Source organism: Protopterus annectens, chromosome 6.part0 (assembly GCF_019279795.1).
Source record: "Protopterus annectens isolate FY-2018-M chromosome 6.part0, PAN1.0, whole genome shotgun sequence".
Taxonomy (NCBI): Eukaryota; Metazoa; Chordata; order Ceratodontiformes; family Protopteridae; genus Protopterus; species Protopterus annectens.
In genome coordinates, this window is record NC_056737.1 from 436,182,987 (window position 1) to 436,199,111 (window position 16,125).

The window sequence follows — 16,125 nt, forward strand, 5'->3', positions numbered from 1 at the left end:
GTCCACAGAGCTGGAATCTATTTCAAACTGATAAGTACATATTTTGCCACTTTATACACTTGCCTATTATTTATAGTGGTTCTGTAATGTTTCTGTTTCTGTGTCTTGTATCTCCACTATGTTTTTTTTCTCAGGGTAATTCAGGCTAGTTTCAGAGAGGGGGTTGTTGAGCCAGCCCACATCCTAACTTTAAGTCATCGCCTGAGGTGTATTTCATTGTAATTCCAATACAGATTGCATTTTGGTGAACTGTTAGAAAGCTGATAGACATGCTCTACAGAGCTGGAATCTATTTCAAACTGATAAGTACATATTTTGCCACTTTATACACTTGCCTATTATTTATAGTGGTGCTGTATTGTTTCTGTTTCTGTCCACAGAGCTGGAATCTATTTCAAACTGATAAGTACATATTTTGCCACTTTATACACTTGCCTATTATTTATAGTGGTGCTGTTTTGTTTCTGTTTCGGTCTCTTGTGTCTCCACTGTGTTTTTTTCTCAGGGTAGCTCAGGCTAGTTTCAGGGATGGGGTTGTTGAGCCAGCCTACACCCCAGCTGTTAGTCATCGCCTGAGGTGTATTTCATTGTAATTCCAATACAGATTGCATTTTGGTGAACTGTTGGAAAGCTTTTAGACTTGCTGTACAGAGCTGAAATCTATTTCAAACTGATAAGTACATATGTTGCCACCTTATACACTTGCCTATTATTTATAGTGGTGCTGTATTGTTTCTGTTTCTGTCCACAGAGCTGGAATCTATTTCAAACTGATATGTACATATTTTGCCACTTTATACACTTGCCTATTATTTATAGTGGTGCTGTATTGGTTCTATTTCTGTCTCTTGTGTCTCCACTGTTTTTCCCACTCACCGTCCCTGTTCTTGTCTTGGTGTTAGTCTTGGTGGCTTTAAAACTGCCCGCCCCCTTGTAAGTTTGTATTTGGATACTCCTTCTAGGCCTATCTCATTTGCTCAATCAACTGAGTGCAGTGAGATCATACGCACTCCTACTGTGTACAAAGAGAGCATTTGAGAAGGACAATCCCTGTAGCCTCTTAATCCTGCTGTGTTCCCTCCCTCAAAAAAAAAAAAAAAAATATATATATATATATATATATATAGTCAGTTGCTCTTACTGTAACTGTCTTAGTTGCTGTTCTGCAGGCTATCTATTCAGTTGTTCTTACTCTGCACTTATTACTGCTTGTTAGTAGCCTTCTAATTTAATGCCTCCTGCACTTGTTTTTTAGTCATTTGTTAATTTAATTGCATTTAATTAAACTGTATTTGCCGTAATATTGATATACATGTGTTAGCCTGCACTGCATTTGAATTGTATTTACTGCTGTTTTAGCTGCTTTTCTGTTAAAAAAAAATTCCTAGCTTATTTCCTGCCTTTCCTGTAACTTATCTAGTCCAGATACAGACTTACTGTATCCAGGTCTGTTTGTAAGCTCCTGAGCCCCCCTAGCCTTTCTGTGTTGGAGGGAAGCTCTTCTAGCTTATCAGTGGGAGTGGTAAGCACTAGGTAGCCTATCTACCACAGGAGAAGAGGTTTCTGGCCCATAAATTATAGTTTATTGGCTGTTTGGGACGCTCTTCCATCTCTTTCAACCTTCTGATTCAAAAGCCTGTGTTTGTGCTTGTTTCCTGCCTTTCCTGTTACTAGTCTAGTCCAGGTACAGATTTGCTGTATCCAGGACTGTTTGTAAGCTTCTGAGCCCCCCCCCAAGCCTTTCTGTGTTGGAGGGAAGCCTTCTAGCTTATCAGTGGGAATGGTAAGCATCAGGTAGCCTATCTACCACGGGAAGAGTGGGTTTTGGCCCATAAATTGTAGTTTATTGACCTTTTAGGCAGTTTTCCATCTCTTTCAATTTGCTGGCTTAAAAGCCTGCATTTGCACTTGTTCCCCACCTTTTCTGTAACTAGTCTAGTCCAGGTACAGATTTGCTATATCCAGGACTCTTTGTAAGCTTCTGAGCCCCCCAAGCCTTTCTGTGTTGGAGGGAAACCTTCTAGCTTATCAGTGGGAGTGGTAAGCATTAGGTAGCCTCTCTACCACAAGAGGAGTGGTTCCTGGCTCAGAAATTGTAGCTGTTGGCCATTTGGGAAGTTTTTTTCCATCTCTTTCAACGTTCTGGTTTAAAAGCCGCACTTGCGCTTGTTTCCCACCTTTCCTGTAACTAGCCTAGTCCAGATACAGAGTTGCTGTATCCAGGACTTTTGGTAAGCTTCTGAGCCCCACAAGCCTTTCTGTGTTGGAGGGAAGCCTTCTAGCTTATCAGTGGGAGTGGTAAGCACTAGGTAGCCTATCTACCACAAGAGGAATGGTTCTGGCCCAGACATTGTAGATTTTTGGCCTTTTGGGCAGGTTTTATTTCCATCTCTCTCAACTTTCTGGTTTTAAAGCCCGTGTTTGTGCTTGATCCCCACCTTTCTCGTAACTAGTCTAGTCCAGGTACAGATTTGCTGTATCCAGGACTTTTTGTAAGCTTCTGAGCCCTTCAAGCCCTTCTGTTGGAGTGCAGCCTTCTAGCTTATCAGTGGGAGTGGTAAGTACTAGGTAGCCTGTCTACAACAAGAGGAGTGGTTCTTGGTCCAGGAATTGTAGTTTATTGACCATTCGGGAAGTTGTCCATCTCTTTCAACTTTCTGGTTTAAAAGACCACGTCTGCGCTTGTTTCCCATCTTTCCTGTAACTAACCTACTGGAAAGCACTAGAAAGCCTTAAACTGATATAAGCCTTCTAGCTTAAAAGAGAGACTTTGGAGTGATTGATTATCAGTTTTCTGTATTTTCTTGCTGTACTTAACTGTTTTCTGCCTAAACACTGATTTTCCAGCACTTATTGTTATTTAAAAGCTTGTTTTTTTCTCATATTGTACTTATTTGACTGCCTGCACTTTTAAAAAGTTGTTTTTGTTTAAATAAATTTTTAACTGTTGTAGGCTACACACTAAAGTGCGATAGCCTTTTCTGATCACTTGTAGTCTTTTAAAGCTGTTTTAAGTGCACTTTTTACTGTTTTTACCTTATCTTTTCAAAAAAAATAAATAAATAAATTTCTTGTTTCCCGCCTTTCTAAGCTAGTATAGTCCAGTTTTCAGGCTAGTGCTGAATTCAGGGTTGTGTTACAAGTTTCTGAGTTGCCCATACCTTACTTGGATAGAGGGAAGTTTCTCTGTTCACCTGTGAGAGAGGGGAACTTTGAGCAGCCATCTGTCCCTGCAGGAGTGGTTCCAGCCCAGAAATTAGTAGTTTAAAAAACGCGTTGCATGGTGTTGTGCGCCAGGCAGCACCGGTTAGCTAGGGTTAAATTATTCCTGGCTCCACTAAGTCTCCTTTAGTTTTTCACTTGAAACTAGTCTAACTCTCAACCTAAGCACTCAAAAAGCATCCTACAGTCCAGCACTTGCTCAGACCTAATAGCAAGCACTAATATACTCCGACACTTGACTGCCCAGCAGGGCAAGGCTCTTTATCCACCCCTCACCAACCAAGCGACTAAGCAGCTCACCCTACTATTCAGGCATGACCAAAGGACAACTTCAGGTGTACTCTCCAGTCCAGCTGGTGAATCTGGATATCCTGAGGCAATGTTACAACTGCCTCATGTACACAGACAGCCCTCTCCTCCTACCACAAAACACTAACATATGTGAGATATGCAATTATACAGCCAAACTGGAGGCTAAGGTATCTCCACCCAAGACTGGAACAGACAGTCATGAGGAGAAGGTTAACACTTGCACCACACCTCCAGCCTCTCATAGACCTACTAAACCAGCAATGGCAAAAGATACACATAAATACACAAAATCATACTCGGAGGCTCTAAATAAAAACCTGCAAAAGCATCACAGAGCTCCAAAGCAGACATCCACAAAACCTGCATCCCCCTGTCACAAACCAGACAACACATAAAACACAAAATCAATGTGCCGCACAATCACAGCCCTTAAGGCAAAATAACATACCTAGCACACTAGTAATAGGTGACTCAATAGTCAGGCACACTGACGCCCCACTCACTAGGCTGGACAAGGAGAAGGTTACTGTTAGCTGCCTGTCGGGAGCCAGAATCCGCCACATAACATAAGCACTCAGGTCACTCCAGAACAAGTACAAATATGACTCTGTCATTGTTCATGTTGGTGTGAACGACCAGAGCCGTACCTCCCTGAACTACATGAAAAGAGACATGGAAGAACTCTCTGAGCATGTAGCCCAGGTGGGTATGACCCTGACCCTGTGTAGCATCCTGCCCTCACCAAAAATGATACCTCAGTATAAAGAAAAAATGATCAATTTCAACAATTGGCTAAGCTTCTGGTGTCATTCAAAGGGGATCCAGTCTCTGTCAGCCTGGGATGACATGCTCGACAGGCCGCGTTGCTTCACAAGAGACAGTTTGCATCTGTCACCCCTTGGCTTTTGAATACTGGCCAAGGCTCTTGCTGCCCCCATAGTGCCTTTTTTAGGCAAGGCTCAAAATTCAAACCCACCTCCGTAAACGGCACAAGTAAAAAACTGAGGGTTATGCTACTCACCGCCAGGAGTTTAAATCTCAAAATGCATGCACTCGAAGCACCCTAAGTATGGAGAACATCGATATCTGTGCAGTAACTGAAACCTGGTTCAAGGCTCCTGAGAGCACTCCAGCACTACTGGGCTACAACTCATACCACACATTTCGGCCACAGAACACAGACCGAAACACAAAAGGAGCGGGTGTATCCATATTCATCAATGATACCCACACCTCCAGGTTAGTGGTGCAGCATGATACCTCTGAGATCATCCATGTGCAACTAACATTGGGCAAACCTGCAATGCAAATTGTGGCCTGCTACAGATCACCTTCCATGACCCAGGACCACCACTCCGCCTTTCTAGAGACACTGGAAAACATGAAGGTCCTACCAAACACCCTGATCTTGGGAGATTTCAATTACCCTACCATTAACTGGGAAAACTACTTGAGTACAAACTCCCAGGCTCAGCGCTTCCTGGAATTTATCAACTCAAATGCCCTGGATCAGCTGGTAAACTCCTCTACCAGAGGCCACAACATATTGGACTTGGTCATCACCAACATGGGTGACAGGTGCTCCGTACCGGAGGTCAACCCGTCACTGGTTAGATCAGACCATAAACTAATCACCCTGGATGTCCACACCCCACCACCACCCCCAACCAAGGAAAGCACAGTGAAAAACTTTTATAAAGCAAACTTCACCTTACTTAAGTCAGAGGTGGCAAGTTTCACAGCCCCCACGCTAAAGGATAACACTGCCCAAGATGCAGAATCCTTTACAATTGCACTCTATGAGCACCTACAAGGATGCATGGATCATGCCATCCCTAGCAAAACCAAGACTCACTCCCCTAAGAGAAGGAAACCAGTCTGGTGGACCCTTGCCATAAACAGGTTATACAACAAAAGGAAGAAACTAGATCAGAAAAAAAGCAAACCCCAAGAAGGAAAGACATCCCTGATCAGTATAAGTAAGAAACTAAGTTCCCTCATAAAATCATCCAAGTCTAACTTCAAAAGAAAAATAGCCAAGGACTCGAAAGATAACCACAAAGCCTTCTTTAGCTATGTCAAAAATCTAAGTGGCAACTCACAGATATGTTCTGAGATAGTGCAAAATAGCACAAAATATACTGAACCTATTGAAATTTCCAACATACTGGCAGATAGATTCAGTGCAAACTTCACCTCCCTCTCACCTTCAAAAGGGCCCACAACAATACCGGAAAGTGTAGTGTCCCGGAAATCACAGAAGCACAGGTGAAAACAGCCCTTTCAAAAGCCAAAAACACAGCATCAATGGGGCCAGATGGTGTCCCAGGCTGCGTCTTGCATGAACTACAGAACAAACTAACCCCCCCACCTAAACACGCTGTTCAACCTCAGCCTCTCCACAGGCTACGTGCCAATAGAATGGCACACAGCAATGATTATTCTGCTCCACAAAGGAGGAGCCACAACTGATCCTAGTAACTATCGCCCCATAAGCCTGACTAGCCTGGTCTGCAAGGCTATGGAGCGCATCATCATGGAACTCATTAACAAAGGCATTGGGAACTTCCAAACACTTGAACCGTCCCAGTTCGGCTTTGTTAAGGGCAGATCATGCCTACTAAATCTGGTTGACTTCTTTGAGACAGTTACCAAGGCCATAGACGAGGGAAAGGTCACACAGCCTACCTTGATCTCACCAAGGCGTTCAACACCATTCCACACTCTGGTATTATAGAAAAACTCACCAGCCTGAACATAAACCCCTACATCACAAGATGGGTTGTCAACTGGCTTACAGACAGAACTCACACGGTAAGAATAGTGGGCTCCAGGTCTGACTCTAAACCAGTCACAAGTGATGTCCCGCAAGGCTCAGTTCTGGGACCCCTACTGTTCAGCATATATTTCTCAGAAGTACAGACAAACACAGGAGGACTATGGCTAACCAAGTTCACCGATGACTGCAAACTGGGAGCCATAACTGACTCTCTGGCTGGCACGGACATCCTCCAAAAAGGCCTTACTGAGACAGACACCTGGTGTCAAAGTCATGGCCTCAAGCTAAATGCCAAAAAATGCATAGTCATCCCGTTTGGGGAAAAACAAAACACCCACGAATTACCACATAGGCAGCAGCCCCCTTAATACAGAAGAGGTAATAAGAGATCTGGGGACCCAGGTAGATAGTTGTCAAAGGAAAAAACTTCAAAGACTAATACACGTAAGGTTCAGTTAAGGCACATTTAATAACTTGCTGCAAGGAGACAAAAACATGCAAATACAAGGATTTGTCTAACTACTAACAGGAAACATGCTATTCTTATACTGTTTTACAAGACGTGGCCTTCTATGGCTGACATAATCAAACACAACTTTCAGTATTGTTCTACAGCAGATGTTACTCAGATTTTCTGCTGACATGACTAGATTTGTGAGAAACTTTTTGAGAAAAACAACCTGGCCTTGGTGGGCACTAATCCATTTACAGGCTTCTATTGTACAGTGTTACATTTCAAGGGACTTTTCTAACTCAGATACAAGCAAATGCTGATTGCAGTTCATATTTTCAAACAGGCTTTGTCCTAATTATCTATAGCTTCTACAGCTGTGTATTTTCTCACAGCACAAGCGGAACTTATTGTCTAAGTTTCATACAAGTAGTATTGTTCTATTCATTATTTTCCTAACATAAGCAGGAATCATCTGCTTCTCAGTAAATTTCCAAGGCCCAAGCAAGATTTTAGCTAACAATACAAGGTCAGAAAGCATCTGCAGTTTGTACAGATTTATGCAGTATGAAATAGAATAAATGTGTTAACCCTTTTCAAGCTCTAAATGCACTAAGCATATTACTAATACACACATTAATACATATTTTTCAGACAATAATAATCTCTCCTTTGACAATCATATTGACAAAGTAGTTAGGAAATCCTTCTATGTGGCCCATCTAATTAATAAGGGGTTCACCTCTAGAAATAAAGAGGTTATAGTGCACCTCTACTCGTCACTCATCAGACCCATCATAGAGTACAATGCCCCATTTGGGATGTACCTCACAAGACACTTCCAACAGCTTGAAAGACAACAAAAGCACCTCACCAAGAGGATTACTGGCCTCAAACATATGTCCTATGCAGCCCGACTGAAAAAACTCCGGCTGTACTCAGTGGCATATCGCTTACTCAGTGGTGATTTCTGCCTGACTTACAAAGCCATGTCCAACTTAGAATTGATGGACATGCTCCACCTAAAGAAATCCAAGTCACTGCGAGCCACATGCTCTAGTGAGCTAAACCTCACAACAACAATAAATAGAACATGCTGGAGGGATAGATTCCTGTCACAGAGACTCCCCATGCTTTGGAACAAAATTCCTAACTACATTAGGCAGAGCCCCTCACTAACACTCTTCAAGAGAAGCCTTGATGAGTGGATGGGTAACAGAAAGTACACCCCTGGGATCACTTCATTGGCTCTGCTTGACAGAGGCTCAGTTAATTAATCAATGGGGTGACGAAAGCCGACACACTCTGGTTAGACTTATAAATGACCTCGGGCAGATAGCCTAGTACCTTCCTATGAACCTATATAGGGTTCCTATTACCAGATCGCAGATGCAGTTAGTCAAATGCGACTTGATCGAACTGACAAGAGCAAAAAGGCAAAATAACGATGTGGCTTTTCAGAGAATTCTTTCCCTGGGAAAGAATTTGCTTGGTCACTTGTGTTACTTTGCCATTTTTGGCACTGTAGTGCGATCTCAGAGTTGGTATATTTAAGTAGGGAGGGTGTGGGAGGCACAGCCCCTTATGTAATGTTTTAAAGTTTTCTTTTTTTTTATTTCGGAACAGCGATTTTTTTTTTCCCTTGGGAAAAAGTTGCTGTTCTGAGGTTTCCACACTGTAAGCTTTCACTTACATGGGGTCGATTATTTATCATTCACTTTTCTAAGCATGTGATAATATAATATAAACCCTATATATACATACATACATATATATATATATATATATATATATATATATATATATATATATATATATATATATATATATATATATATATATATATATTCACTTTTTAATCCCTAAATACTGAAATATCACATTTCAGTATTTCGAGACTATAAAGCCGAAAACTCACAAACCTGAAACCTTAAAACCATGAAATTTAAAATCACGAACGTCACAAAAACAATACACCACACAACCAAACACAATACACTTACCTCCCGACACTACAACAAACCAAACCAACACACATGAACACAGCAAAACTAACACACACACACACACACACACACACACACACACACACACACACACACACACACACACAAAACCTACTTATATATACTAACTTTGAGGTCACACTAAAAACTGGAAGACAGCAAACCCACTATCACACATTCTACACCCCCCTTACACAAACACACATCACATACATACAAACACGACCACTATCAACACTTACACACTCACACTCTTACCTACCTACCCTAACCCACACCTAAAACTCCCCAACACACTCACACACACAAACCCTCCCCAAAACCCTTAAAAAATATTACACTTACCAAACATGCCATCACCACTGCAGGTTTGAGATTTCTGTATTCAACATTCTGAGGATTCATACAACTGCAGATACGACACTTTGATCTTGAGATACTGAAACTCGATATTTCAGTATTTCGAGATTCCAAAGTGAACACAGTGATTACCTAGCTGTACTGATGAACCTTACTTGTTTTTATAAGTGGACCCATTCCTAACTCACCATCCAAAATGCAGATATGTGCTAATTTAATTAATGGTGGATATGTGTTAATTTAATTAGTGGTGTTCAAAAAGGTCTTGGAGCTAATAACTGTCTCAAAGTGTGAGTATGAGGGCCTGTTCTGCTCCTTGCCATATTCTGTCTAGCTCTTCTTGGTGTAATGTCTTTACACTCAGCCCTCTTGAAGTTAGCATGTGTTATCAGCAGGTCAGCTAAGTCAGCATTATTTTCATCAGTATTCTGATATGAAGAGGATGAGGCCTAATCTGTTATAAATACAGGTTTCTCTCCTCCTCCTCCTCCTAGTTCCAAGTTAATCCTCTGTAAAATATAACTCACAAAAATAACTGTCTTTTACCATGGCTACTAGTTGTTTCTATTTCAGAATTTTAGTAGCTATCTTACTTTCTTTACCCTTAGAGCTCTGTTTCCATTCATAACTGTCTTGTCTGCTTTGTCGTAGTAGAAAGAAGCTATTGAAGTTCCCATTTATCAGTTCCTTTAGTATGACCGTAGTATGTCTCTTACTAAGTTTCTACCACCACTTATCTTGGTGTATTATTAACTATGGGCTTTTCCTTGTTAGCCTCCATCTACATACTGGCCTCTGTCATACTTTAACAATTGGAATCAAGGCTTACTTATCAGATTCATTTAACCATTACACCCATAGCAAACTTTTAGTTCCTTTTATGTGTTTTATCCTTCCATCCTTTTTGCTTATTGAAGCTACATATTTATGCAATCTATCCAGCTGAACTTTTTCCCTCCATATATTTCACAGCGCTTTGAATTGGGGACAATTTAGTTAATTATCGTGTCCTGTGTTAAGTTCGGCCCTAGAGTTATTTGTTATAACACTTTGCCAAAAAGCATTTGTATTTCTACCAGCATTATATGGTACCCTCTTTTTGTTTCGATGTACACATATTACTTCAATTTTTTCTTTACTGTTTTATGCTTACAAATGTATTGCAATTAAACTAATGTAGTCACGCTCCCCGAGTCCAACAACAATTGCATCTCTTTCCCTTCCACCACAACAGTATATTTAATAACATAGTAACAACACAGTGGCAACAAAGCAAACTGTACAATTCTAGTAGCTAAAAGTTCAGTATTATCACATTCCACAGTCATGCATTCAGGTATATTTTGTTTACAAGCCTTAACAGTTTTTACAGGTACAGAACTGCTGTTACTAACTGAACAGTATTTTGCTACACACCCTTTTCTAAAACATTTAAAACAAACCAACTCAGATGGTAATTTTTTTCTTGTTTACAGGCAAAGAAGCATACTTAGGTGAAAGGTTATTGTACGTCTTTGGAACATGCAAATCTGAATTGTGGTTTGTAATTTCAGTTAACAGCAAGCATTTGGCTAAAATAGCTGTTCAGAACATGTCGGGCTGATCTGGAATAGCTGTTTTCTTCAGTTGCAATAGAGTGCTCTTTAAATTTCTCTACAGATCTCTAGAATTTTAATTACATTATTTACATAATGTTCTGGTAATATTTTAAAATATGCATTAACTCAGCCATCTGTAAACTTACCAGTCTGAGCACACTGAAAATCCAGTTTTGAAATTTAAAGGCCTGAGCGCTAGCCAGTATTCCTTGTTTAGTTTCAGATAGTTGTATGCATTAGCATCCTCAAGGCCCATGTATAGTTTTTCTGAGTTCCCAGTTAAATGTACGGGCAGCATCTTCACTCAACTTGAGACCAGCTTTCTCTACATAGATAATTCACTCTGTGAGAAAGTCAGACCCGGACACAAACAAATGGCGCTGGATGTCTAAGTAAGGCAAGTATTACAATCAAATAATTATGTGAACAGGGAAACAAATGGATGACATAGCTAAATGGAAAGGGGGAAAATTTACTTCCTAAAAGTTAGCTAAGGTAAGACCCTATGCATCCTAAACCCAGTAGGTTGCAACAAGCTGTAGTGTTTAGATAGTCAGTTACTGTTGCCCCTACCTTGTAATTATTGGTCCAACTAGTTTGAAACACCTTTCTTGTTTTACTGGGCTTTACTTAAAGAACATCCAGTCCCTTAATAAGGCAGCTTTGGAAGGTTTACTTGAGTGCATCTGGATGATCTATTTGTTCAAGGAAATGGGTGTCTATACAGCTACTTGGCAGAGTTTTGGGATGAAGGGGTATGGGTATTACCACTACAGCTAGGTTTTATCTGGGCTGGGCAATCACGTTGAAGAACATTTAAGCACGTCACTTGGTGTCTACCACCAAATCCACGAGCTTCTACATGCTTCTCATTTAGATTGTTGCAGTTAATCAAAGGAGTCCCAAACTCATTTAAAACTTCAGCTGCCCCATCATCTGCTACTTATTCTGTTAACTGATTCCATCTATTAATCACCTTACCTGTGAAAAAAAATATTTTCTCATATCAAGATTAAACTGTGCACCCTTGGTCTGATGTTCGTGTTCCCTTCTATCTATTCTATCCATCCATTCTAGTATTCTATCATATTTTACTTTACTGTCTTATATACTTGTATCATATCTCCTGCTCTTCTCTTTAAAGTGAAAAGGGCTGCGTCATCTTAACGTGTCCTCATACATTATACCATTCTAGCCACCTTATTGTGTACTATTTCTAGAAATGAAGCCTATTGTTCCCTATCAGGCCACCATAACTGTAAACAGTGCTCCAGCTATGGCACAACCAATGCATGATAAAGGGGCAGTATCACTTTTCCTGCTTCTGGATTCCATTCCGTAGACATATAGCCTGACATTTGTTTTGAGTTTGCTGTTTTCCTTTCACTTTGTGCCTCGTGGTATCTGTTTTCTATGAAAACATTAAGTTTCTTTTTCTTTTTCTTTATGGATATTTAGCATGATTCCTTCGACTATGTATTCACTTCATAGGTAGTCATTTACAAGATGTATTTGAAAATGCTGAAGTGAATTTATTACTTGACCACGCTTTCAGTCTCTGTCTTTTCATGCTTGTATCCTTGGCTGCTAACACGCCCATAGAGCTAGTGTCATTTGTAAAGACAATTATCTATTTTTTTCTCCATGTACTGCTTGGACGTCTAAGAAGAACAGTAAAAGCAAAAGACTAGGTCCAGGCAGGTAGAAACGGTCTTTAATAACCACGGTTTAAAATCGCAAGCAATACCATCCTAAAAGCTTTGAAATGTTAGTGTTCAAGTAATACTACTGCATAGGTTTATTTATTCACACACACACACACACACACACACATATATATATATATATATATATATATATATATATATATATATATATATATATATATATATATATCCACTATATACATTTCAAATGTGCATTTCATGACTTACAAGTCGTTTGGAAATGCTGGAGTGTAATACATCTTTGAATTTATTATTGTTTGGAAAAAAGGGGGTGGGTTTGTGCCTGGTGGATGGTATTGCTTGAGATGTTTTTGGAATTCTTTTGGACTGAAGTTGAGTTTGGGGTTGGGCTGATTGATGGGATGAGCAAATGATTATACACGTCTAATTAAGTAATTACATTTTATTACATTTTTAAAAAGCAAAGGAAATGAGGTATTTTTTGTCAGAGGAAGTTTGTCATTCAAGACAAATAAAAGCGCTTACTTCTAATCTTGCTTTTATTTTTTGAGCGTACATAGTAAGTTATTTACACGCTGTTAAACTATTTAACTGATCCAGTTTGTTGAGAGTATTGTAAATATTCTTACACGCTATACATTGATGTTTTAAGCGATTTTAAACCGTGATTATTAAAGACTGTTTCTACCTGCCTGGACCTACTCTTTTGCTTTTACTGGTTTGGAATACTCTTTGTGGCTCATTTGACTGATTGGTTTCGTCTAAGAATAACAAACAGATTAGGACGTGGACCTAAGAATGTCCCCTACAAAATACACCTGTCACTTTCTTTGCATTGTCTTACACATAGACATCACTGCAATACATTGCTACAAGAGCTGGACTGGGTTTAATGAACATTAGCCAAAGATCTATATGATTGTCTCAAGTAAGGATGGCAGCAAAAACAGTGAAGTAGTTCACTAAACAGTGCTGCATGGCAGGTTACTTTATCCGTTAACATTGTGATCGATGGTATATTAACAGCTACTGCATAGACCACAGTAACCCACAGCTGAAGAAATAAATACAAATACATTTTCAAATGATATGATTCTGAGCACCAGTCCTTAATTCCAAGCCAATAAATATTATTACTAATTATCATTATTATTATTATTATCATTTTTATTGTGCAGTACACATATGCAGCAAGTATGCAAGCATTATCTTTGGTGTTTTTTGACTGACTTTTAACATAGCGTTTAGCTATTATTTTGATGTAAAGTACATATAACATATGCATTTATTTTCTGTCATTTGGGAAATTACTTGGATCATTTCAAAAATACAGGCAATAGAGTTGTTAGGGTTAGCATACTGTAAATGCTATATTGTTTATGCAACATGGTAATCAGCTTTTAAATTATATATTCCTGGATATTATACAGTACATTTTTATTAGCTCTTTCATGTCTATGTAATCTGGAGATTTTCTCCCTGAGCCTCATCTGAAGAGGGGCTTCACCTAGTCAGACTTGCCCTGTAATCAAAGCTAAATAAATACATTTATTTCAACACTTCCTTGGCTACTATAATTTACATTTCAACAATATAATTCTGCATTTCTGTGTATGTCTCTGATTTGACAAAGATATTGTGGCCTTTAATTAAACATGCTGTAACAAACTGTCATGGATATACCCATAGGGTATGATGTACAAAGCTACTTGGAGATTTTTTCTGTCACTCAAAAGAGTCTTGAAATGGCTTAAATTATTGTAATTTGCAAGTGTTGTCTTGCAGCTGGGCATCCGTTTGCGTGAAATGAAGCAGCAATAACCTCTACTGTAGTTCTGCAAAATATTTCTTTTGAAGCGTCAATTGAATTCTTCCTGGAGATACATATCACCTCTTTGAATATTGAAAAAAACGCCATCAATATCTTTCTGACATCATGCATATCTTCTAAGACTAGAATTCCAGGATTGCTACTAAAATGTATTTTTAAGTTGGGGGATAGCTTTGTTTTGTTATACTTTCAGTGAGTAATAGTCAGCCTAATGCAGATTGTACTTTTCTCAACTGTGCAAAGGATATCATGAAGATCTATAAATGTTTAAAGCATAACAGTTGTATGCAGGGCAACAGTGAGGGTGTCACTGCAAAATGAACATTTCTAGTTATGCTCCATTAACTTTCAAGTTTGTTGCAAAAGGTAACAAATTTATCGATTCATAGATTGTTACTAGACTAATAACCTGAGGGGGTGGGGCTTTCTAAGCCTAGCCAAGTTTTCCGGAAAGAATAATGATGTCCTGTATCTGAATAGGATATTGAGAGTCAGGCATTTATAAGCTACCTCTGCCCATAAGGGACATGGGAGCCAGGCTCGGTGTAAATTTCCTATTCCCCATCCATTGGTCTAGGTTGCACTTAAACTGGGTAATAGGTGAACTTAGCTTCACATGGATGGCAAGCATTTCCATTGGATGGACAGTCCCTTTGACACATATCTGTCTTTCTAGCATGTTCTGTTTAGGGCCCAGACAAAATTCAGGTCCCTAGACCTTGTATTTCTGGTACTCTTTGACTTATGAATATGTAGAAGATTCATACTCAGGCTATAGATAAGGGAAAGGAGGTACACATGGCTTACCTTGACCTTGCTAAAGCATTTGACACCATTCCCCATTCAGGTATTATTGATAAGCTCACCAGCCTGGGCATAAACCCTTACGTCACAAGATGGATCGCAAACTGGTTCTCAGACAGATCCCATAAAGTAAGAGTAGCGGGATCTATGTCTGAATCCAGACCAGTAACGAGTGGTGTGCCTCAGGGCTCTGTCCTGGGGCCCCTCCTGTTTGGCATATACTTCTCAGAAGTACAGACAAGCACGGAAGGGCTGTGGGTGACTAAGTTTGTGGACAATTGCAAACTGGGTGCCATAATAGAGTCTCCGGCCGACATGGAGATCCTCCAGAAGGGCCTAAATGACATTGATGCATGGTGTCAAAGCCATGGTCTCAAGCTAAGTGCAAAAAAATGCGTAGTAATCCCCTTTGGAAAAAACAGAGTACCCGCAAACTACAACATAGGAGGTAATCCCCTGAAATCTGAAGAAGAAATAAGGGATCTAGGGACCCAAGTAGATAGCCAGCTTTCCTTTGATAACCATGTTGCCAAAGTGGTTAGAAAATCCTTCTATGTGACCCATCTGATCATGAAATGGTTTGCATCAAGATCTAAGGATGTAATGGTGCCCCTCTACTCTTCCCTCATCAGACCCATTATTGAGTACAATGCACCAATTGGAATGTACTGGCTAGACATCTCCAGCAGCTGGAGAGACCACAGAGGTACCTAACCAAGAGAATTACTGGCCTCAAACAGTTGCCCTATGCAGCACGATTGAAAAAGCTAAGACTGTTCTCTGTTGCATACCGCTTTCTCAGAGGCGATCTCTGTCTAACGTACAGAGCCATGTCCAACCCAGAAGTGTTGAACATGCTCCATCTTAGCAAAACCAAATCTACTCGAGCTACACGCTCTAGGGATATAAACCTCAACACAACAATGAATAGAACATGCTGGAGGGATAGATTCCCTTCACAGAGACTTCCCTTACTATGGAACAGGGTCCCGATCTACATAAGACAGAGCCCCTCACTATCACTCTTCAAGAGGAACCTTGATGAGTGGATGGGTAACAGAAAGTTCACATCGG